Here is a 23703-nt window from a genome sequence, read left to right on the forward strand (position 1 = left end):
TGAGCTTAACAATCCATTCAAATTTTCATATCAACTACTTCAAAACAATCATGATGTTTTCCTTTAAACACACACAGATATTGCTCTACTAGTCTTTTCTTTTTTCTTTCTTTTTTTTTTTTTTTTTTTTTTTTGAGACAGAGTCTTGCTTTTTCTCCCAGAATGGAGTGAAGTGGCGTGATCTCGGCTCACTGCAACTCCCACCCCACCAGGTTCAAGCAATTTTCCTGGTTCAGCCTCTCAAGTAACTGTGATTACAGGCACCTGCTACCATGCCTGGCTAATTTTTAAATTTTTAGTGGAGATGGGGGTTTCATCATGTTGGCCAAGCTGGTCTCAAGCTCCTGACTTCAGGTAATTCACCCATGTAGGCCTTCCCAAGTGCTAGGATTACAGGCGTGAGCCACTGCTCCCGGCCTTCTACTGGTCTTAGTAAGTCCTCTTTAGAATTCAAATTATACTGCTAACTTACATTATTAGTAAAGTATTTTTCATCTCATTTTTCCAAAAGCTGAATTTTTGCTTTGAATCTATAAACTTTGTTCGTAGATGTTTAAAAAGGTCCAGAGTCCACCACAACAGATAATCCAGTGATTACCCTGGAATGTAAAAATATCTGAAAAGATGAGAGGAGGACATTGATATCTGAACTTAAAGTCACAGAGCCTGTTTGGAGAGACTGTTACAGACAAAACCAGCCCATAATTACCCCTCAATGAGAGGCCTGGAGAAATAAATATCCCGATATCACTTTTCTCCTCCCTCTGATAAAATGAGGTTGTCATTATTTCTATTATTGTACTGTTTGAAAGTGGCACCTTTTCTATCTCCCTTGCATCGTTGATTGACAGTTCCGACAGTTTCTTGTGTTGGTTGACAAAACAAATGATTCTGCAGGGCATAAAGTTAGATCTATTTTACTCCTGTCTTTTGTGCTGTGCTTGTTGTACATTTTTACTGCTATATGGGAATTTATGAAATAGTTGAAAAGTATTTATTTATTTACTTTTTGAAACAGAGTCTCTCTCTCCTGCCCAGGCTGGCGTATAGTAGTGGCGCAATCTTAACTCACTGGAGCCTCATCCTCCCAGGCTCAAGGGCTCCTCCCACCTCAGCCTTTCATGTAGCTCGGACTACAGGTGTATGCCACCATGTCCGGCTAATTTTTTTTGTATATTTTTTGTAGAGACAGAAATTCACCCCATTTCCCAGGCTGGTGTTGAACTCCTGGACTCAAGTGATACACCCAGCTTGGCCTCCCAAAGTGTTGGGACTACAGGGATGAGCCACTGTAGCCAAATGTAAAATTAGCCCAGCCAAATGTAAAAATAATTCATATTATCTTGCTACCAGTCTTTAAAATTTAAAATATACTCTGTTTTATATATTTTTTGAAACTTATCCTTTAAAAAATCTGTTTAAAGTCTTATTTTTCTGTTGGGTCTCATGTTCTTGGTAAAGTAGCCTTTAGATCAAGTTTGACATAAGCAAATACCATTTATCTGTCTATCCCAGTACATTTCCTGAGTTCCCATCATGAACTTTGAGGCCCTGAGGATCTTGAAGAAGGTTCCTGCTTTTGAAAATATATAAGCTATATAAAGAACAATAACTAGGAAAGGCATGAAAATCTAATTTCTATAACTCAATTCAGTAGAACTCATAGCCTTATTATTTGGGGAAAATCAGAACACATAGGCCTAAATTTAGTCATAAACTTTAGTGTAGATGTATTTCCCAGTAATTTTTCAGAAGAAAGCGGTAGTCATGGGGACTTAGCCCTGGAAGCAGCCATCACTTGCCATTATATCATTCTCTATTGCATCAAGCTTTCCAAAAATAGAATTTACATCTTCAAATTCACGTATTCCTTCAGGTGTTCCCAACAGACTTTTCCCCCAATGGACAATCTTTGACAATGTTCTTACCTTTGACAATCATTTCAACTGCGATACAGGAATTTTATTCTAAATAATCAGGGTTAGGATCAGCTCTTTCCAGCCCCTTCTAGCTTTACATTTTAGGAAACAGTGGGTGGCACTTCTTTTCAGTGTAAAGCCACATGGGCTAGGTCCCTTTTCTTTTTTCCCTCAGATCATAGAAAGAAAAGTAAGCAAATAAAGGGAAAATCAGATTTTGGTTCACTGAAAGTGTTTTTTGTTTGTTTGTTTGTTTTTTTAATTTGCCTGAATGTTTAGTATTTCCAGTGCTCTTTATTCCTTTGCATAGATCTAAGTTTCCCTCTGGTATCACTTCACTTCAGTTTGAAGAACTTGCTTTAACATTTTCTGTAGTGCTGTCTGCTAGTACGGTTTTTAAAAAAATATATATTTATATATTTTATTGCACTTTAGGTTCTGGGGTATATGTGAAGGACATGCAGGATTGTTGCATGGGTACATACATGGCAAAGTGGTTTGCTACCTCCATTCCCCCATCACCTACATCTGGCATTTCTCCCCATGTTATCCCTCTCAAACTCCCTACCCCCGACTGTCTCTCCCTTAGTCCCCCACAAAGGACTCAGTGTGTGATGCTTCCCTCCCTGTGTCCATGTGTTCTCATTGTTCAACACCTGCCTATGAGTGAGAACATTTGGTGTTTGATTTTCTGTTCTTGTGTTGGTTTGCTGAGAATGAGTTTCCAGATTCATCCATGTCCCTACAAAGGACACAGACTCATCATTTTTTATGGTTGCATAGTATTCCATGGTGTGTATGTGCCACATTTTCCCTTTCCAGTGTATCATCGATGGGCATTTGGGTTGGTTCCAGGTCTTTGCTATTGTAAACAGTGCTGCAATGAACATACGTGTGCATCTGTCTTTATAACAGAATGATTTATAATCCTTTGGATATATACCCAGTAATGGGATTGCTGGGTCAAATGGAATTTCTGTTTCTAGGTCCTTGAGGAATCGCCACACTGTCTTCCACAATGGTTGAACTAATTTACACGCCCACCAACAGTGTAAAGTGTTCTACTTCTCTACGTCCTCTCCAGCATCTGTTGTCTCCAGGTATTTTTATGATCGCCAAAAACGGTTTTTAAGCATGGCTGCATGCTCTTTTATGTTGTTTGTATTGAGACACTGGGTCTTTGTTCCCTTTTCTTGAATCTGGGTGGACTTTGACCTATAGAGTGCAGCAAAAATGAAACTCGGCTGACTTCTGAGGTCAGGTCATAAAAGACCATGCAATTTCTGCCTTATTCACTCGAATACTTGCTCTTAGAGCCCTGAGCCGTTATGTGAGTAGACCCCTATGCTGAAGAGGCTATATTCTGGTCATCAGAGCCAGCTGAGCCCAGCCTTCTAGTCAGTCATTCCTGCCACAATGCCAGATATGTAAGTAAAGGTTTCCAGATCCTCCAGACTTCCCATTCACCAGGTAAATACTATTGATGATCTCCCTTGATACTAAAAGGTGTAAAAAAAATCACCCAGCTGAATCCTGCCCAAATCTCTCAATCTCTTAATCATAAGATAAAATAATATCATTATTCTTCTAAGCAACTATTTGTTGAAGCATTTATACATCATTATATAAGTAGGACAGAATTGAGGGTGTTGTAAAAAAAAACCTAAAACGTGGTCATTGCCTTTGGGACAAGATGTAAGGAAGAACTTGTGAGAGCTTTGAGGAGACTGTTAGCAGAATCCTGACAGGCATTGAGGAGGATGTCAATGAGGGGTTAAAGGAAAGTAAGGAAAACATCATTGGAAGCTAGAGGAAAGGAGGCTCTTTTCTTGTCATGGCAGATGGATTAGCAAATGTGATACCACAGCAAAAAGAAAATGTATTTAATGAACTGCTGTATCTGGCTTAGATTTCTAGGAAGAATGTTTAAAATATCAACTGTTTTTTTGTTTGTTTTTAAACATTTGTCTAGACAAATCTATACTAAAGAAGAAATTATTCAATTTTCAAACAGAATTTAGAGGAATTATGTAGGAACTAGATCTGAAAATGAAATTATTTATTGTTGTTAGTTTCTCTCAGCAGAAGATGCTCAAAGTAAGGTAGAGCTGCAGGGCAAAGATCAAATCCTAAGATCTTATTAGAAAAACATGAGTTCAAGATAGAACTAATCCAAGGATGTGATTGGAAGCCTTTTGTTAAGAGTTCAGAAACAGAATAAAAGACCTTATAAGATTCTGTAAACTTAAAATTGTGGGATCTATAAATTTAGAAAATAGAGTTTTATTTCTTATAAAGGGTTGCAGTTTGCAGGCTGGCCATCCTGACAGGCTAGGAAGCATAGCCTCCAGCAGAGACAGAAAGCAAGCACATGGCGGGAAGGGTGAAACAGAGATTTGTGCCAAGTGGTTTGGCTAAGTATACATAATCAACAGGTTGTAGGAGGAGCTATGGATATTCACAAAGTGGGACGTGCAAGCAAAGTAAGCAAACATGCATGTTACATGCATCCCATGTTCACTTTAGGGTGGAGACTACACATTTAAATGCATTAGAGTTGGGCCTCATATGCCAAAAGGTGAAGCAGAAGACATGAAGGCACTCAGTACAACCTTTGTAAACCAGCCAGAACCAGTCTATGGTCAGTGGTCTCTTATGAGGACAAAGTTACCAAAATTAACCTCCTGTCCAATCAAAGCTACAGTTGTGGCTTGAAAAACAGGGGTCAGTGTTTGGTGGTTAATGAACTGCAATTGTTTTAGTATTGCTTACCTCAAGGCCAGTGCTTAATTAGCTGCTAGAGAAAAAGAAAAATCTGTGGCAGTTAAAACATACTTAAGTCTTTAAGTATAGGGTACACGACTTAACCCTTATCTGGCATGGCCTTAGGTATTGTTTAGAATTTGGTATCTTATTGCCACAAAGTCCAAAGTCCATTCTATCAGTCTTAGGATCTCTATTTCATCAATTTTTAAGGGGTTAAAGACTCTCGAACAACAAGGTTTCTAAGAATCTTAAGGGCATTGCCCTACAGCAGCCTCACAGGGAGCCTGAGGTAGAAAAGGGCTTATCTAGAAGATATTTATGGATGTGGCTTTTATTTAACGAAATCGATTATAAGTCGACACACAAAAAATTCACAAAATTTTACAAGTAATGACATCAGTTCACATAAAAAAAAACAAACAAAAAACAAAACCAGAGACTATACAAAATGAAAAAAGACTTTTGGACCCTCAAACTTCTATGAGAAGGAAGCAGACTGAATAGGCCACTCATCTGCAAAAATGGAATAGTTCTTGCAGAAAAGAATGTCTGAGAGGGCAAAACCAAGATCCCAAAGGGAAAAGCCAAACATCATGGAAAATCGTTCTCAGAAAGCAAGATTAGACCTAATTGCAAAATGGTAACATACGCCCAGCTAGATTTTAGAATTTCAATGAATTGGTGATTTCCTATTTTCCTCCTTTATTTCATGGAAATATTTGTTGTGGTTATTCTATGCCTGTTATTGTATGTTGTGCATGTATGGGATAGGTAACTTGTCTTGCTAGTTCACAGGTTTTCAGATCAAGAGTATCTGAACGGTATGGATGGAGCCTCATTCATGCCTGGACTTGATTTGTTTGTCTCACCCACTAGAGTGTGATTACTTGCAAACATTCACCTGGGGTGAAAAGCTCTACAAAGCCTGGTCCAGTATTGCCTATCAGCTGATTCCCAATGATCAGCAGCTGAAGATGAACCTAAGGAATTTTGCCCAAATTCTTGAAGTTGATGAAGTTCTGCTGTTTGAAAGAGCTACATTCTTGGTTATTTCCCATTACCGTTATCATGGCCACAGGTTTGAGAACATCAGCAACATCATTAAGCTGTTCAGCTGAGCTGAAGTAAATTGGCCCCTTCTTTCTGGAGCATGGAAGTTACAAATTCTAACTTCACTACATTCCTTGACATCTTCACTGCATTCATTCCCATCTTCACATCAAACATCTAGGTGTTGGTTGTTGTCAGATCCGTAGATGCCTTCTACAGCTACTCTGATCAACATTAAAAAAACTAGGAAACACTGAAAATCTGGAGAGAGTGGATGGCCCCAAGCACAGTCTCTTTATGTATTGAATATTGCCAGATGCTCTTTCTGAAAATGCTGAATTGCCTTTTTTGGGGAGCATATATATTTTTTAATATTCATAATATCGTGGGCCTAAAAGTGGGCTTTGAAATGTGTGCTGCTTACTACTTCCATCTCTTTCTTTCCTATTCCCCAGTCTTTAAACATTGGATGATATTACTTAGCTATTCAGTGGAGTTTCAAGATCGCCTTTTTGAAAAGTTGGTATGGTATACCACTAAAGTCGGTGATTTAATGTGTTCTGATTACCTGGTTATAATAGAAATGTACATCAAAGCTTTTACCAATATCTTCCTGTATGCCTTATCAGATTGCAAAAATAGAATGTTACTATTTTATCAGCAATCCACTAAAATGCATTTATAACTTCTGTGGCTTCAATAATAAACATATTAGCAATTAAAAATTTTGGGAAATGTAATCAAATGTTTGTTGTTTCAAGTTAGAGTTTTAGGGTAGTTTGTTACTAAGCATTATATAACTGGAGTATCTGTTGATGATGAATACTCTCTGCTTTTGTGATTTTGAAATATATATATAATAATTCTTCTTTACATCTTGTCCCAAAGGTAATGTCCATGTTTTAGGTCTTCAGTAATTTGATTATAGTGTGCATTTCTTTAAAATTTTTCTCGTTTATTTTTTTGAGGCAGGGTCTCACTGTGTTGTCCAGGCTGTAGTGCAATGGCATGATCATGGCTCACTGCAGCCTCAACCTATCTGGGATCCGGTGATCCTCCCACCTCAACCTCCCAAGTAGCTGGGACTATAGGCTCAGGCCACCATACCAGCTAATTTTTTTGCAGAGATGGAGTTTCACTATGTTGCCCAGGCTGGTCTTGAACTCCTGTGCTCAGGCAATCTGCCTCGCTTTGTATCTCTAAGTGTTAGGATTACAGGCATGAGCCACCATGGCTGGCCACATTTATTTCCTTATCTTGCCTTGCTTCGTTAAGCTTTCTATGATTTTGTGGTTTTCAGCAAATTTGGAAAAAGAAAATTCCCATTGTCTTGAGAAATTTTTTTTTTACACCAATGTCTCTCTCCTTCTCAATTACACATATGGTAGACACTTGATATTCCAACGAGGCTTTTATTTTTAGCTGTTATTCTCTCTTTACTTATGATCATTTTAATTTCCCATCTTCAGATTTACTTATCTTCTTTTCAGTAGAGTATAATCTGCTTCAAAGTCCATTCAGGTAATTTTTTTCATTTCAGATGTATTTTTTTCAGTTGTATGATATCATTTAACAATTTTTTTAATGTTTTCTTTCAATTTTCTATTTTGAGATACTCTATTTTTCCTTAATTTCATGAATCCTTTCTTTTAAATCATATTTATAATAGTTCTTACAAAGTTCTTATCTACTAATTTCATTATCACAGTCATTTCTAAGTCAGTTTCAACTGGCTGATTTTGTTGTTGTTATGGACTGTATTTTCCTGCTTCTTTACATTCCTAGTAGTTTTTAACATATGCTCTCCATAATGAATGCTATGTTGTTCTAAGTCTACATTTTGTTGTCCTTAATGGAGTGTTTTCTTTTGGAAGGCATTTAATTAACTTCCCCTATTAGTTTGATTCTTTTCTTTTTTTTTTTTTTTTGCTTTTGTTTGAGATGGAGTCTTTTTCGGTCACTCAGGCTGGAGTGCGGGGGCATGATCTCGGCTCACTGCAACCTCTGCCTCCTGGGTTCAAGCAATTCTCCTGCCTCAGCCTCCCAAGTAGCTGGGATTGCAGGTGTGCACCACTATGGCCAGCTAATTTTTGTATTTTTAATAGAGACAGGGTTTCGCCATGTTCGCCAGGCTGGTCTTGAACACCTGACCTCAAGAGTTTTTTTTTTTTTTTTTTTTTTTTTTGAGACGGAGTTTCGCTCTTGTTACCCAGGCTGGAGTGCAATGGTGCGATCTCGGCTCACTGCAACCTCCGCCTCCTGGGTTCAGGCAATTCTCCTGCCTCAGCCTCCTGAGTAGCTGGGATTACAGGCACGCGCCACCATGCCCAGCTAATTTTTTGTATTTTTAGTAGAGACGGGGTTTCACCATGTTGACCAGGATGGTCTCGATCTCTGGACCTCGTGATTCACCCGCCTCGGCCTCCCAAAGTGCTGAGATTACAGGCGTGAGCCACCATGCCTGGCCAAGTGTTTTTTTTAAACATTCATTTTGAGATAATTCTACATTTGCATGCACTTGGAAGAAACACAGAGAGATCTCCTGTGTGCACTTTACCTAGGTTTCCTCAATGATAATATCTTACATGACAATGATAAAACATTATAGCCAAGAAATTTACATTTGTACAACCCGCAGGACTTACTTAGATTTTACCAATTTTACATGCGCTTATGTGTATGCCTGCGTGTGTGCACATTTAGTTTCATCCAATTTTATAACATTTATATTTGTGGACCACCAACATAATCAAGATACAAAACAGTTTTGATACAAGAATCTTTTGTGATACACTTTTACAGCCTTAGTGAGTTTCCATTCAGCTTATTTGCCTTGAGATCTATTTAAGTTCTTGTGTGTGTCAAAAATTCATTACCTTTTTTTTTTTTTGGCTGAGTGTAGTATATCCATTCTCTGTTATGGATAGACTACATACTACAGTTTATTTGCCCATTCATCTGTTGAATGATATTTGAGTTGTTTCAGGTTTTTGTAAATGTGAATAACATTTCTATAAACATTTGTGTACATCTTTTTCAGTGAGCAGTTTCTATTTCTCTGGGGAAAGTGCCTAAGAGTACAATTCTTAGGCCATATGGCAAATCCATGTATAGTTTTGTAAGAAACTGCTGTACTTTTTTTCAGAGTACCTATACCACTAGCAATATGTGAGTAATCCAGTTTGCCACATGCTCACTTGGATTTGGTGTTATTACTATTTTTTATTTCAGTGATAGGTGTATAGAGCTATCTCACTGTGGTTTTCATTTGCATTTCTCTAGTGGCTAGTGATATTGAACATCTTTTTATGTGCTTCTTTGCCATCTGTGTATTCTCTTCAGTGAAATATATGGTCATATCTGTTACCCATTTTCTAATTGGTTTTTTTTCTTTACTGCTTTTGAGAGTTCTTCATGTATTCCAACAGATACAAGCCTTTGCTGGATTTGTGGTTTGAAAATATTTTCTCCCAGTCTTTAGATTGTCTTTTCATCCTCTTAACAGGGTCTTTCAGAGGGAAACATTTTTAAATTTTGATGTGGTCCAATATATTAACTTTCTATGTTGTAAATTATGCTTTTGGTGCCAAGTCTAAGAACTTTAAAAAAAATCTTTTAAGTTCAAGGGTACGAGTGCTTGTTTGCTATATAAGTAAACTTGTGCCATGGGGTTTGTGGTACAGACTATTTTGTCAGCCAGATATTAAGCCTAGTACCCATTAGTTATTTTTCCTGAATCCTCTCCCTCCTCCTGCACTCTACCCTCCAATAGGCCCCAGTATTTGTTTTTTCTTTCTGTGTCCATGTGCTGTCATCATTTAGTTCTCACTTATAAGTGATAACATGCACTATTTGGTTTCTGTTCCTTCATTGATTTTCTTGGGATAATGGTCTCCATTGTCTTTAACAAACAATATGATCTTGATCTTTTTTAATGGCTGCATAGTATTCCATGATGTATATGTACCGCATTCTTTGTCTAATCAGGCATTGGTGGATATTTAGGTTGATTCCAAGTCTTTGCTATTGTGCACAGTGCTGCAATGAACATGTGAGTGCGTGGGTCTTTATAATAGAACAATTTGTATTTCTTTGGGCATATAACCAATAATGGGATTGCTGGATCCAGTAGTATTTCTGTTTCTTGGTCTTTGAGAGAATCCTCACACTGTCTTCCACAATGGATGAACTAATTTACACTCCCACCAATAGTGTATAAGCATTTCTTTTTTCCCACAACCTTGCCAGCATCTGTTATTCTTTGACTTTTTAGTAATAGCCATTCTGATTGGTGTGAGATAGTATCTCATTGTGATTTTGAATTGTGGTTTCGAATTGATCAGTGATGTTCAGCTTTTCTTTTGGTCTAAGAACTCTTTCTGTAGTCTTTTGTCCCAGATACTTTTTCCTGCATTTTCAAAAATCTTTATAATATTGTGTTTTAAATATAAGTCCAAGACTTATTTTAACATTTGCATTAGATGTTAGGTTTAGGTTGTGGTTTATGTTTTTCTGTATATATGTCCAATTGTTCTGGCACCATTTGTTGAAAAAAACTATACTTACTTCATTGGATTGTTTTTGTATCATTGTCAAAAATCACTTGGGCATATTTCTGTGGGTTCACTTCTGGGTTCTCTATTCTGTTCCATTGATTTATGCATCTGTCCTTCTGCCTCTACCACACTATCTTGATTAGTGTGGCTAATCAAGAAGGCTTCTATCATTTCTTAACTGATAATAGTGACTCACTGTGCCCAAACTGTTCGTGTGAACAATAATGATTATGATGAACACCTACTTTGCTTCTGGGAGTCTGGAATTTTTAGTATGTGCTATGCAGAGTGTGCCTGTGAGACCAGGCCTGAGTAAAATTCCTAAAAAGACTGAGTCTTATCAGAGAGAGTCCCTGGGAGACAAGATTTCATATGTTCATATGTGTTATCAGAAATAATTGCTGGAGGACGTACGTATGTCCTATGACTCCAATAGGAAAGGACTCTTTTTTTTTTTTTTTTTTTTTAAGCAAAACTAGTATACTTCACATGACTGATATATATGGAATTAATGCTGGAAATTTAAACAATTTAATCAATATGGTAATTCTTCATTCAGCCCTGCTTTTCTCTTTGCTGATTCCATGTCTTGCCTATTGAAAGATATAAAAAATTGTCTCTCATCTCTCTTGCATCCAAGCATCTTCTGACTTAACATTCTCTCAACACTAAGTCCTCGTTCCTTTCAGTTCCTTTCATGTTGTGGGCTTTCACATCTGTGTTTCCTCTGGACTTCATCAAAGACAGGATGCTTGCATTGTGAATGCCTGAAACGTGCAGCAGGCTGGAGGGTGAAGGGACTTAACCCCCTCGGCGCTCCATTTCGGATCCTGTGCTTATCTCATCCCTCCTGCAACCCAAGGTCCACGAAAGCCCTGCCAGACAGTGGGGCTCCGTGGGTAGTCGATGCAAATCTGAGCAGCAGCTACAGCTGGACTCTGCAAGTTGTCTCAGGGACCTGGGCAGGAGCTAATGCCAGCGGGATGGACTGTCCCTCAGAGACAGGCAGAGTTGAAAGCAGAGAATCAGACCATAAGGTCTGATTGGAAACTTGTGCCTGCCTTTTTCTAAATTTTGCCCTATATACCTTTTCCCTATGCTGTAATAAATCATAGCCATGAGTATGAGTGTATGCTGAGTCTGTGAGTCCTCCTAGCAAATAATCTAACCTGGAGATGGTCTTGGGGCTCCCAACAAAGAAAATCTTAACGTTGGGTAGAGTGATTCCTCACATTTTATTTTATTTTTCAAATTTGTTTTAGCTATTTTGGGTTCTGTGTCTTTCCATAAAAATTTTAGAATAACCTTATCTATGTCTGTAAAAATCTTACTGAAGTTTTGGTAGGACTTATATTAAGCCTGTCTCTTGATTTTATGTCCCAGATAATTGGCAGTGATGATCACTAGTTTTTCTTATTATTAGGATCCATGTCTTCTAGGAGGTGATAATACAAAACAGTGGGCCAGGCATGGTGGCTTATGCCTGTAAACCCAGCAATTTGGGAGGCCAAAGCAGGTGGATTTTTTGAGCTCAGGAGTTTGAGACCAATCTGGCCAACATGGTGAAACCCCATCTCTACAAAAAATACAAAAATTAGTCATGGCATGTGTCTGTAGTCCCAGCTACTCAGCAGGCTGAGTTGGGAGGATGGCTTGAGCCGGAGAGGAGGAATTTGCAGTGAGATGAGACTGGAGCCTCTGCACTCCAGCCTGGGTGATAGACCCAGATCCTGTTTCAAAAACACCAAACAAAATGAAAACAGAACAACACACACACACCCCAGCAAATGTGCAAAGATTGCCACAACTATAAAGGATATAAAGATTGTGGAGGATCTCTTCTCTTGACATAACATATAGATTACTCTGACCAAACAGATTGACTTAAACTTTGCTGTACCATGCTGTCAAAGTATCAGTTGTCAGATGAGTGTATTCAGATTTAAAGGAATCATTGAGACAATGCAAATGACCAAAAAGTGCTCTGCCAGCCCCACTAGCCTGCCTCACGGAATTGGCCAAGGGTCATCTGGCCAGATTTTCTGTATCGTCAGCTTTAAACCCAGTCTTGATGTCATTCTTTTAAAAAGTTGCTTTTTCTTAGCGCTTACCAAAATGTTAGCACGTAAGATTAGTTTACCAATTTGTCCAGGTACCAATGGAAAAAGTTGTAGGACCATGGCTCAACTCTGTTTGGTGCCACTGAGTACAGAAATTTGCATTAGAAGGTCATTTGCATTACTGCTCACTCAGATTCTTATGCTAGTTTTATGATAGAGAATTGAAGGAGCACTAAACCAACATTACCATGTTTGTCATTGTCATGTTCTTCCCACCAATTATTTCTATCCATAGAATTAAAAATAAATAAATAAATGGGCAGGGCACTGTGGCTCATGCCTGTAATCCTAGTACTTTGGGAGTATTGCTTGATCCCAGGAGTTTGAGGGCTCTCTAGCCTGGGTAACAGAGCCAGACCCTGTCTCTGTTATAAAAGTATTTTTAAAAACATTTAACTGATTTTTCTATTGAGGGAAAACAGTTTAATGGTAGAATGTAGGGAAACCTACCTGTTTCTGTAGGACTCTAGACAGAGAGATCCATGCCTGCAATTCAAGTAAGAGAAAGCCATCTTAGAATTTGGAGTTTGTCATCTTGTAGATAGAATAGTGTTACGAACTGAATGTTTGTGTCCCCTCCACCTCCATTCATATGTTGAAATCCTAATCCTCGATGTGATGGTACTAGGAGGTGGGTTCTTTGGAAGGCTATTAGTTCGTGAGGGTGAAGCCCTCATAAATGTGATTAGGGTCCTTATAAAAGGGGTCCTAGAGAGATCTCCTACCCTTTTCCCACCATGTGAGGATACAATGAGATGTTATCAGTCTGCAGCCTGAAAAAGGGGTTGCACCAGAACTTGACTGTGCTGGCTCTCTGATATTGGACTCCTAGCTTCCAGAACATTAGTTACTATCCATAATGACTGGGCTTCAGAGTCATTTGTGGAATTTAAAATAATATAGATGTGAGGATCCCATCCCTAAAGATTCTGAAACAGTAGATTTCAGTGGGGCCTAGAAATCTGCATTAAAAAAAAACTTTTTCAGATAACTGTACTGTGTTTCCTGGCTTAAAAACCACACAGAGATGGAATGGATGTATTGATTAGTTAGAAGAAATAAGCCTGTATTATCAGGACTCTTTTGGTTACAAATGTCAGAAACTTAAACAAGCTTGAGAAAAGTGGGATTTATTGGTTCATATAACTGGGAAGTTCAGAGTGGAGCTGGCTAGAGTACTCCATGGTGACTTCCAGGGGCTCACATGGTATCATTAGCTTCCTCTCTCTTTCTTTGCTCCTTCTTTCAGCTCTACTAATAGGTCTTTTTGTGCAGTGGGAAAGATGGCTCCCAGAGCTGCAAGCTTTCATTTTTATTGTTCATGATTCAAAAGGAAGGAAGAAGAGACCTTTCCTCTTCCACTGTTCTCATATCAATCTGCATGAATGGGCTCTGGCCATCACCCCTTTGACCAATCACCATGAAAAGGAGGATGGTTGTATGATTAACCAGAGGTCAAGGGGGTGTCTAGTGATTATCAGTTTTACAAGAACCATATATAATTGGAGAAGGGGCAGTTTTCCATTGGAATCAGTTATGCTGGAGATTAAAACACAGATGTCCTCTACCGAGATTCACCTACCTGGATATGTAATGTGAAGCCTTGTGTTGCTAACATAATTTATCATGGATCTTCTTTAGCATTAACTATTTCATCATAATGGTGCAAAACTATTGAGGTCACATAATTTCCAGCGGGAAACTTCAGTTTGAGTTATTGTATAAGGAGTATAGAATATACCTGTTACAATTTGAAAAATGTGTCTACTATTGCTCATCTCCAATCTTCATAGGTGTGGTAGGCAGTCTTCTAAGACGGCTTCCAATGATCCCCACTTCTTTGTATTCATACCGTTATGTAATCCCCTCCCATTGGGTGTGGGCTGAACTTAATGACTGACTTCCAATGAATAGAATACAGCAAAAATGATAGAATGTCATTTCCAAGATTAGGTTGTAAAATACTGTGACTTCCATCTTGCTGGAACTTCTTCTCTTGCCTTTTTGGCTTGCTTGCTTTGATGAAGGAAATTGCACGTTGGAAAGACCCAGGTAGCAAGCAACTTCCGGCAGCCTCTGGCTAGCAGCCATCATGAAGCTTGCCAGCAATCATGTTAGTGAGCTTAGAAGCCCATTCTCTGGCATCTTAAAATAATTCTTTTTTAATTTTAATTTTTAAGTTAAAATATTTGTTTTATGTTTAAATTTTGTGGGTACAAAGTTGGTGTATATATTATGGGTTACATAAGATATTTTGATACAGGCATGCAATGCATAATAAGCATGTTAGGGTAAATGGTGTATCCATCACCTCAAACTCTTATCCTTTGTGTTGCAAACAATCTAATTACACTCTTTTAGTTATTTCAAAATGTGCAATTAAGTTATTTTTGATTATAGTCACCCTGTTGTACTAGCAAATACTAGGTCTCGTTCGTTTTTTTAAACTATTTTTTTGTAGCCATTATCCACCACTACTTCCCTCTACTACCCCCAACCCAACAACAATTCTCAGCCTCTGGTAACCATCCTTCTACTCCATATTTTCATGAGTTTAATGATTTCAACTTTTAGCTCCCATAAATAATTGAGAACATATGTTTGTCTTTCTTTGCCTGGCTTATTTCACTTAACATAATGATCTCTGCTTCCATCCATATTGTTGCAAATGACAGGATCTCATTTTTTATGGCTGAATATGCTCCATTGAGTATTTGTACCACATTTTCTTTACCTAGTCATCTACTGATGGACACTTTTGGGTTGCTTCTAAATCTTGGCTATTGTGAATATTGCTGCAACAAACATGGGAGTGCAGATATTGCTTCAATATACTGATTTCCTCTCTTTTGGGTATATACCTAGCTGTGGGATTGCTGGATCATATGGTAGCTCTATTTTTAGTGTTTTATTTTTATTTTTATTTTGAGACAGGGTCCCACTTTGTCATTCAGGCTGGAGTGCAGTGGTGCCATTTTGGCTCACTGCAACTCTGCCCACTGAGGTCAAGAAATCCTCCCTCTGCAGCCTCCCTAGTAGCTGGGACTACAGGTGCTCACCACTGAGTTCAGCTAATTTTTGTGTGGTTTTTTTTTTTTTGTTTTTGTTTTTTTTTTTTTGTAAAGATGGGGTTTTGCCTTGTTTCTCCGGCTCATCTTGGACTCCTGGACTCAAGTGACACATCTGCTTCAGCCTCCCAAAATGCTGGGATTACAGGTATGAGCCACCATGCCTGGCCTATTTTCAGTTTTGTAATGAACCTTCAAACTGTTCTCCATAGTGGTTGTATTAATTTACATTCTCACCAACAATGTACGAGGGTTCCCTTTTCTCCACATCCTTACCAGCATTTGTTATTGGCTGGTTTTGGATAAAAACCTTTTTAACTGGGGTGAAATGACATTTCATTGCAGTTTTGATTTGCATTTCTCTAAAGATCAAAGATGAAGAGCACCTTTTTATATACCTGATTGCCATTTGTAAGTCTTTTTTGAGAAATAGCTAGCAGGTCTTTTGCCCAGTTTTAAATCTGATTATTCGATTTTTTTCCTATAGAGTTGTTTGAGTTCTCTTCTATTATGCATTGCATATTAGTTATTAATCTGTTGTCAGATGAGTAGTTTGCATATATTTTCTCCCATTCTGTGGGTTGTCTCTTCACTTTTTGATTGTTACCATTGCTGTGCAAAAGCTTTTAAACTTGATATGATCCCTTTTGTCCATGTTTGGTTTGATTGCCTGTGCTTGTGATTACTCAAGAAATCTGCCCAGTCTTGTGTCCTGGAGAGTTTCTCCGGTGTTTTCTGGTAGTAGTTTCACAGTGTGAGGTCTCAGATTTAGGTCTTCAATCCATTTTGATTTCATTTTTGTAGATGGTGAGAGATAGGAATCTAGTTTTATTCTTTTGCATATGGATATCAAGTTTTCCCAGCACCACTTATTAGAGAGACCGTACTTTCCCCAATGTACGTTCTTGGCACCTTTGTCAAAAAAGAGCTTATTGTAGATGTATGGATTTATCTCTGGGATCTTTATTCTGTTCAACTGTTCTGTGTGTCTGTTTTAATGCCAGTACCATGTTGTTTTGGTTACTATACCTCTGTGGTATTATTTCAAGGCATGTGATGTGATTCCTCCACTTTTTTTTTTTTTCCTTATAATAGCTTTGTCTATTCTGAGTCTTCTGTGCTTCCATGTAAATTTTAGGATTGTTTATTCTATTTCTGTGAGGAAGGTCATTGGTATTTTGATAGAGATTACATTAAATCTGTAGATTGCTTTGAGTAGTATGGACATTTTAATGATTTTTATTCTTCCAATACATGAAAATGAAGTATCTTTCCATTTTTTGGTGTATTCTTCAATTTCTTACATTAATATTTTATGGTTTTCATTGTATAAGTCTTTTACTTTTTTGGTTAATTCCTAGGTATTTAATTTTATTTGTAGCTATTATAAGTGGGACAAATTTCATGATTTCTTTTTCAGATTGTTCAATGTTGGCATATAGAAATGGTGCTGCTGATTTTGTATGTTGATTTTATAACCAACTACTGAATTTATTATCAGTTTTAATAGTTTTTTGGTGTAGTCTTTGTTTTTTTTGAAATATAAGATCACAGCATATGCACACAAGGATCATTTGAACTCTTGATTTGCAATTTGGATCCCCTTAATTTCTTTCTTATCTGATTTCTCTAGGTAGGACTTCCAGTACTATGTTGAAAAAAAGTGGTGAGAGCGGGCATCCTTGTCATGTTCTTGATCTTAGAGGAAAGGCTTACAGTTTTTCCCCGTTCAGTATGATTCTAGCTATGTGTTTGTTACATATGGATTTTATTATGTTGAGGTATGTTCCTTCTATTTCCAATTTTTTTAAGGGTTTTTTTTTTGTTATTATCATGAAGGGATGTTGAATTTTATCAACATCAGTTGAAATTTCAGCATCAGTTGAAATGATCATATAGTTTTTGTCCTTCATTGTGTTGATATAATGTATCACGTTAATTGATCTACATATGTTAACTATCCTTGCATTCCCTGGCAAACTCCTCTTGGCCATAAAGAATGATATTTTGAATGTGTTGTCAATTTTGGTTTAATAGTATTTTGTTGAGGAATTTTGCATCAATATTTATCAGTGATACTGACCTGTAGTTTTCTTTTTTTGATGTGGCATTGTCTGCTTTTGGTATCAGGGTAATACCGGCCTTAGAGAATGAGTTTAGAAGTAGTCTTTCCTCTTCTCTTTTTCAGAATAGTTTGAGTAGGATTAGTATTAGTTCTTTAAATGTTAGGTAGAATTTAGCAGTAAAGCCATAAAATCCAGTGTTTTTCTTCACTGGAAATCTTTTTATTATGGCTTTGATCTCATTACTTGTTAACGGTCTGTTCAGGTTTTAGATTTCTTCATAGTTAAGTCTTGGTAAGTTGTATGTGTCTAGGAATTTATCCATTTCTTCTAGCTTTTTCAATTTATTGGCATATAGTTGCTCATAGTAGCCACTTACGATCCTTTTAATTTTTGTAGTATTGGTTGTAATATCTCCTTTTTCATCTCTGATTTTATTTATTTGGGTCTTCTCTCTTTTTTCTTGCTTAGTCTGGCTAAGGCTTTGTTGATTTTGTTTGTTTTTTAAAAAAACAGTCTGGGCATGGTGGCTCATGCCTGTAATCTCAGCACTTCGGGAGGCTGAAGTGGGTGGATCACGAGAGGTCAGGAGTTTGAGACCAGCCTGGCTGACATGGTGAAACCCCATCTCCACTAACCATATAAAAATTAGCTGGGTGTGGTGGCTCACACCTGTAGTCCCAGCTACTTGGGAGGCCAAAGCAGGTGAACTGCTTGAACCTGGGAGGTGGAGGTTGCAGTGAGCTAAGATCATGCCACTGCACTCCAGCCTGGGCAACAGAGCAAGACTCCATCTCCAAAAAAAAAAAAAAAAAAGAAAAATCAAATGACTTTTTTCATTGATTTTTATACTGTTTTCTTCACTTTAAATTAATTAATTTCTGCTCATATCTTTCTTTCTTTCTTTTTTTTTTTGAGATGGAGTTTTGCTCTTGTTGTCCAGAGTGGAGTGTAATGGTATGATCTACGCTCACCACAACCTCCACCTCCTGGGTTCAAGTGATTCTCCTGCCTCAGCCTCCCGAGTAGCTGGGATTACAGTCATGTGCCACCATGCCCAGCTACATTTTTTTGTATTTTCAGTAGAGAAGGGTTTCACCATGTTGACCAAGATGGTCTCAATCTCTTGACCTCGTGATCCGCCTGCCTCGGCCTCCCAAAGTGCTGGGATTACAGGCTTGAGCCACCGTGCCCGGTCTTGACTGTTTTAAGATGTGTTTTATGTTGTAACATATGGTCAATCTTTGAGAATTATCCATGTGCTGAGAAAAACAATGTGTATTCTGTAGTTATTGGATGAAATGTTCTGTAAATATCTATTAGGTGCATTTGTTCTAGAGTGTAGATAAAGTCCAATGTTTTCTTCTTGATTTTCTGTCTGGAAGATCTGTCCAATGCTGAGTGGGGCGTCGAAGTCTCTACCTAATAATGAATTTGAGTCTCTCTCTTTAGCTGTAATATTTGTTTTATATATCTGGTGCTCCAGTGTTGGGTGGATATATATTTAAAATTGTTATATTCCCTTGCTGAATTGACTCCTTTATCATTATTTAGTGACCTTCTTTGTGTCTTATAGCTTTTATCTTAAAATCTATTTAGCTTGATATAAGTATAGTAACTCCGGGTCTTTTTTTGTTTTCCATTGGCATGGAATATCTTTTTCTATCCTTTTTTTTTTTTAAGACTATATGTGTCTTTATAGGTGAAATGTGTTTCTTGTAGGCAACAAATCAATGGTCTTATTTTTTATAACTATTTAACTGGTCTGTCTTTTTTTTTTTTTTTTTTTTTTTTTTTTAAGATGGAGACTCTATCTGTCACCCAGGCTGGAGTGGCATGATCTTGGCTCACTGCAATATCTACCTCTTATGTTCAAGTGATCCTCTGATCTCAGCCTCCTGAGTAGCTGAGATTGGAGGATCACTTGAACCTAAGAGGTGGACATGTGCTACTACACTTGGTTAATTTTTATATTTTTAGTAGAGATAGGGTTCACCATACTGGCCAGGCTGGTCTGGAACTCCTCACTTCAAGTGATCTGCCCACCTCAACCTCCCAAAATGCTGGGATTACAGGCATGAGTCACTCTGCCAGGCCTCAGGCTATGTCTTTTGATTGGAAAGTTTAGTTGATTTATTTTCAATGTATTATTAATAAGCAAGGTCTTACTCCTGTCATTTCATTGTCTCCTGGTCTTTGCTTTCTTCTTTCCCTTTTTCTTGTCTTCCTTTTAGTGAAGGGGATTTTCTCTGGTGGTATGATTTAATATCTTGCTTTTTATTTTTTGTGTGTCTGTTGCATGATCTTTGATTTGAGGTAACCATGAGACTTAAAAATACTATCTTATAAGCCATTATTTTAAGTTGATAACAACTTCATAGTGTTTGTGTAAACAAGTAAAAAGAAAACTAATAAAAACTTGACACCTTAACTTCCTCCCCCCTGACTTTTTTTTTTTTTTTTTTTTTTTGAGACAGAGTTCTCTCTTGTTGCCCAGGCTGGTGTGCAGTGGCATGGTCTCTGCTCACTGCAACCTCTGCCTCCTGGATTCAAGTGATTCTCCTGCCTCAGCCGCCCGAGTAGCTGGCATTACAGGCATGTGCTAACACACCAAGCTAATTTTTTTTTTTTTGTACTTTTGTAAGGATGGGGTTTCACCATGTTAGCCAGGCTAGTATCAAACTCCTGAGCTCAGGTGATCTGCCCACCTCGGCCTCCCAAAGTGCTTGGATTGCAGGCGTGAGCCACTGTGTCCGGCCACTCTCCCTGCTTTTTAACTTTTTCTTGTTTCTATTTGTGGCTTACTGTACTGTCTATGTCTTAAAAAGTTGTACTTATTTTTAATTCATTTTTTATTCTTTCTACTTAAGAGTAGTTTACACACTATAGTTATATTGTTATAATATGTGTTTTCCTATGTACTTACTTTTCTACCTGCAAGTTTTTTTTTTTTTAACCTTCAGATAATTTCTTATTGCGCATTAACATCCTTTTCTTTCTGATTTAAGTACTCTCTTTAGCATTTTTGGTAGGACAGGTCTGGAGTTGGTGAAATCTCTCAGGATTTGTTTGTCTGGGAAAGTATTCCTGCTTCATGTTTGAAGGATATTTTCACTTCATATACTATCCGAGGAGGAAAGTATTTTCATTTGGCACTTTAAATATGTCATGCCACTCTCTACTGACCTATAAAGTTTCCACTGTATTAAGTCTGCTGCCACACATACTAGAGCTCTGTTGTATGTTGTTTCTTTTCTCTTGTCCTTTCTTTATCCTTGACCTTTGGGAATTTGATTATTAATTGCTTTGAGGCAGTCTTCTTTGGGTTAAATCTGCTTGGTGTTTTATAACTTTGTTTTACTTGGATGTTGATTTCTTTTGCTAAGTTTGGAAAATTCTGTGTTATTATCTTTTTGAATAAACTTTCTACCCCTTCTCTTTCTATATCTCCTCTTTAAGGCCACTAACTCCTTTTTTTTTGAGACAGAGTTTCGCTCTTGTTACCCAGGCTGGAGTGCAATGGCGCAATCTCGGCTCACCGCAACCTCTGCCTCCTGGTTCAGGCAATTCTCCCGCCTCAGCCTCCTGAGTAGCTGGGATTACAGGCATGCGCCACCATGCCCAGCTAATTTTTTGTATGTTTAGTAGAGATGGCGTTTCACCATGTTGACCAGGATGGTCTCGATCTCTGGACCTCGTGATCCACCTGCCTTGGCCTCCCAAAGTGCTGGGATTACAGGCTTGAGCCACCGCGCCCGGCCTAAGGCCACTAACTCTTAGATTTGCCCTTTTGACACTATTTTCTAGATCTTGTAGCCATGCTTCATTTTAAAAAAAAATTCATTTGTCTCCTCTGATTGTCTATTTTTAAATAGCCTGTCTTTAAGCTCACCAATTCTTTCTTATTCTTTTCTTTGTTCTGTGGCTGAGCTGTTACTCTAACCATAAGATGTGATCCTTCTTACTCTTCCCTCCCCTTTCCACAGGCAGAGGAAGCTCACCTCATGGCCAATGCCACCACAGGTCCACAAGGAGTAATGCCAGCTTACCACTGATGTTCACTTAAGACCCATGGATTCTTTAGTTGGCTTGTGGTAAATCCTGCCTGGCCTGGGATTCACCCTTCAGGACAGTGGGATCCCCTCTGGCCCAAGGCAGGTCCAGAATTGCTATCCAGGAGCCAATGCCTTGAATCAGGGACCTCAAGATCGTGCTTGGTTCTCTACTGCACTATGGCTGAGCATGTACCTAAGGTGCAACGTCCCCTTTACTTTTCCCTCTGCTTTTCTGAAACATAAGGAGTCTCTCCCCATAGCCACCACAGCTGGGAATGTGCTGAGTCTCATTTGAAACCAGCTAGTCTCAGAGTCTCACAAAAGGCCCACTGCATACCCAGGTATTGCTACTGGTTATTTGGGGCTTAAGGGCTCTTCGGTCCTCTGACATCTTGATTGCAGCCTTTGAGAGACCCTGAGCCACAGGAGCCAGCAATTACCATGCCCAAATTCCCAACCCAAATGTAACTGTGAGATAAGTGTTGTTTTAAGCCACAAGTTTTTGAGTAATTTCTTATGCGGCAATAGATAACTAATACAATAAGAGTTTTAAAATAAAATTTTTGATATTCTTTTTTTTTTTTTGAGATGGAGTTTTGCTCTTATCACCCAGGCTGGAGTGCAATGGCGCGATCTCGGCTCACCGCAACCTCTGCCTCCTGGGTTCAGGCAATTCTCCTGCCTCAGCCTCCTGAGTAGCTGGGATTACAGGCATGTGCCACCATGCCCAGCTAATTTTTTGTATTTTTAGTAGAGATGGGGTTTCACCATGTTGACCAGGATGGTCTCGATCTCTTGACCTCGTGATCCACCCACCTCGGCCTCCCAAAGTGCTGGGATTACAGGCTTGAGCCACCGTGCCTGGCTTAAAAATTTTGATATTCTAATAATATACTTCATGGATTACTGTGACATGGTGGAATGCACTTACTCTCTTAGACGTGAGTTCCTTTTATCTAGTGATGACTCTTGAGTTGCATCTTCCTCCTGAGTCTCCTTTGTTAGCCACACCTGGATTTCTCTCCTTCCATTGTGCAGAAAAGTGCTTTCCTGTGTTCTGAGTTATATTGCTTCTTACCACATACATGTTAATTCAGTCTTATGCCAGAACTAGGGTGAAGCAAGAGAGCTTAGGCTACAAAATATAAGGAGGCCACTGGTGTCTCCCTTAGCTCACCCTAGTCCTGTCTCTGATTCAGTCAAAATAGAGCTAGTTTTGTGACTTTGCTCATACTCTTATGAAGTTGTCTATCTGTGATGGTGTCCTAATGCTCCTCTAGAAATTCAACTTTGTTCTGTACACAAGTGTAGGTAGATATCACTTGTGTGTATCTACCTAGTGTGTGTGTCTGTGTGTGGCAGGTGTGTGTTCATGTACATTTATTTTCCTATACTTTCTGCCCTCTGCTCATCCTTTTCTAAGTATCCCCTACCCATGTGAAGAAAAGTGGATAATCTGGTTGGCTAGGGCCCAAGGCATTTATTAGCACCTGCATTACATTTAGGAAAATATTATGGACTGGATATTTCTCATCCCACCCACCAAAAAATTAATATGCTGAAATCATAATCCCCAACTGATGATATTAGGAGGTGGGTCCTTTTGGAAGGTGATTAGGTCATGAGGGAGGAACCTGGTGACTCATGCCTCTAATCCCAGCACTTTAGGAGGCCGAGTGGGGCGGATCATGAGGTTAGGAGTTCCAGACCAGTCGGGCCAATATGGTGAAACCCTGTCTCTACTAAAAAGATACAAAAATTAGCCTGATGTGATAGTGCCTGTAAGCCTAGCTACTTGGAAGGCTGAGGCAGGGAAATTGCTTGAACTTGGGAGGCGGAGGTTGCAGCGAGCTGAGATCGTGCCACTGCACTCCAACCTGGGTAACAGATGAGACTTCATCTTGGGGGGAGGGGGGTGGGTGGGAAAGAAAATAAAGAAAATAGGACCAAGGGAGAATGCTACAGGAAGTCGGAAGTCTATAATTTGAAAGAGGGCCCTCACCAGAACCTGACCATGCTGCCACCCTAATCTTGAGCTTTCAGCCTCCAGAACTGTGAGAAATAAATTTCTGTTGTTTATAAGCCCCCCAGTGTGTGGTGCTATGT

General features: G+C 38.6%; 1 protein-coding gene and 1 pseudogene across 1 annotated transcript in view; both read left to right on the plus strand.

Moving 5' to 3' along the window:
- The window catches only part of LOC101050874 (uncharacterized), an 891623-nt gene that overhangs the window by 7650 nt on the left and 860270 nt on the right, over positions 1 to 23703 (plus strand). The window contains exon 3 of the mRNA XM_074389917.1: positions 2906 to 3019. The gene's annotated coding sequence lies outside the window, so the exon portion shown is untranslated. The remainder of the gene's footprint in view (positions 1 to 2905; positions 3020 to 23703) is intronic.
- LOC141583630 (ras-related GTP-binding protein A-like) lies at positions 3029 to 7244 on the plus strand (annotated as a pseudogene).

Source organism: Saimiri boliviensis, chromosome 2 (assembly GCF_048565385.1).
Source record: "Saimiri boliviensis isolate mSaiBol1 chromosome 2, mSaiBol1.pri, whole genome shotgun sequence".
NCBI lineage: Eukaryota > Metazoa > Chordata > Mammalia > Primates > Cebidae > Saimiri > Saimiri boliviensis.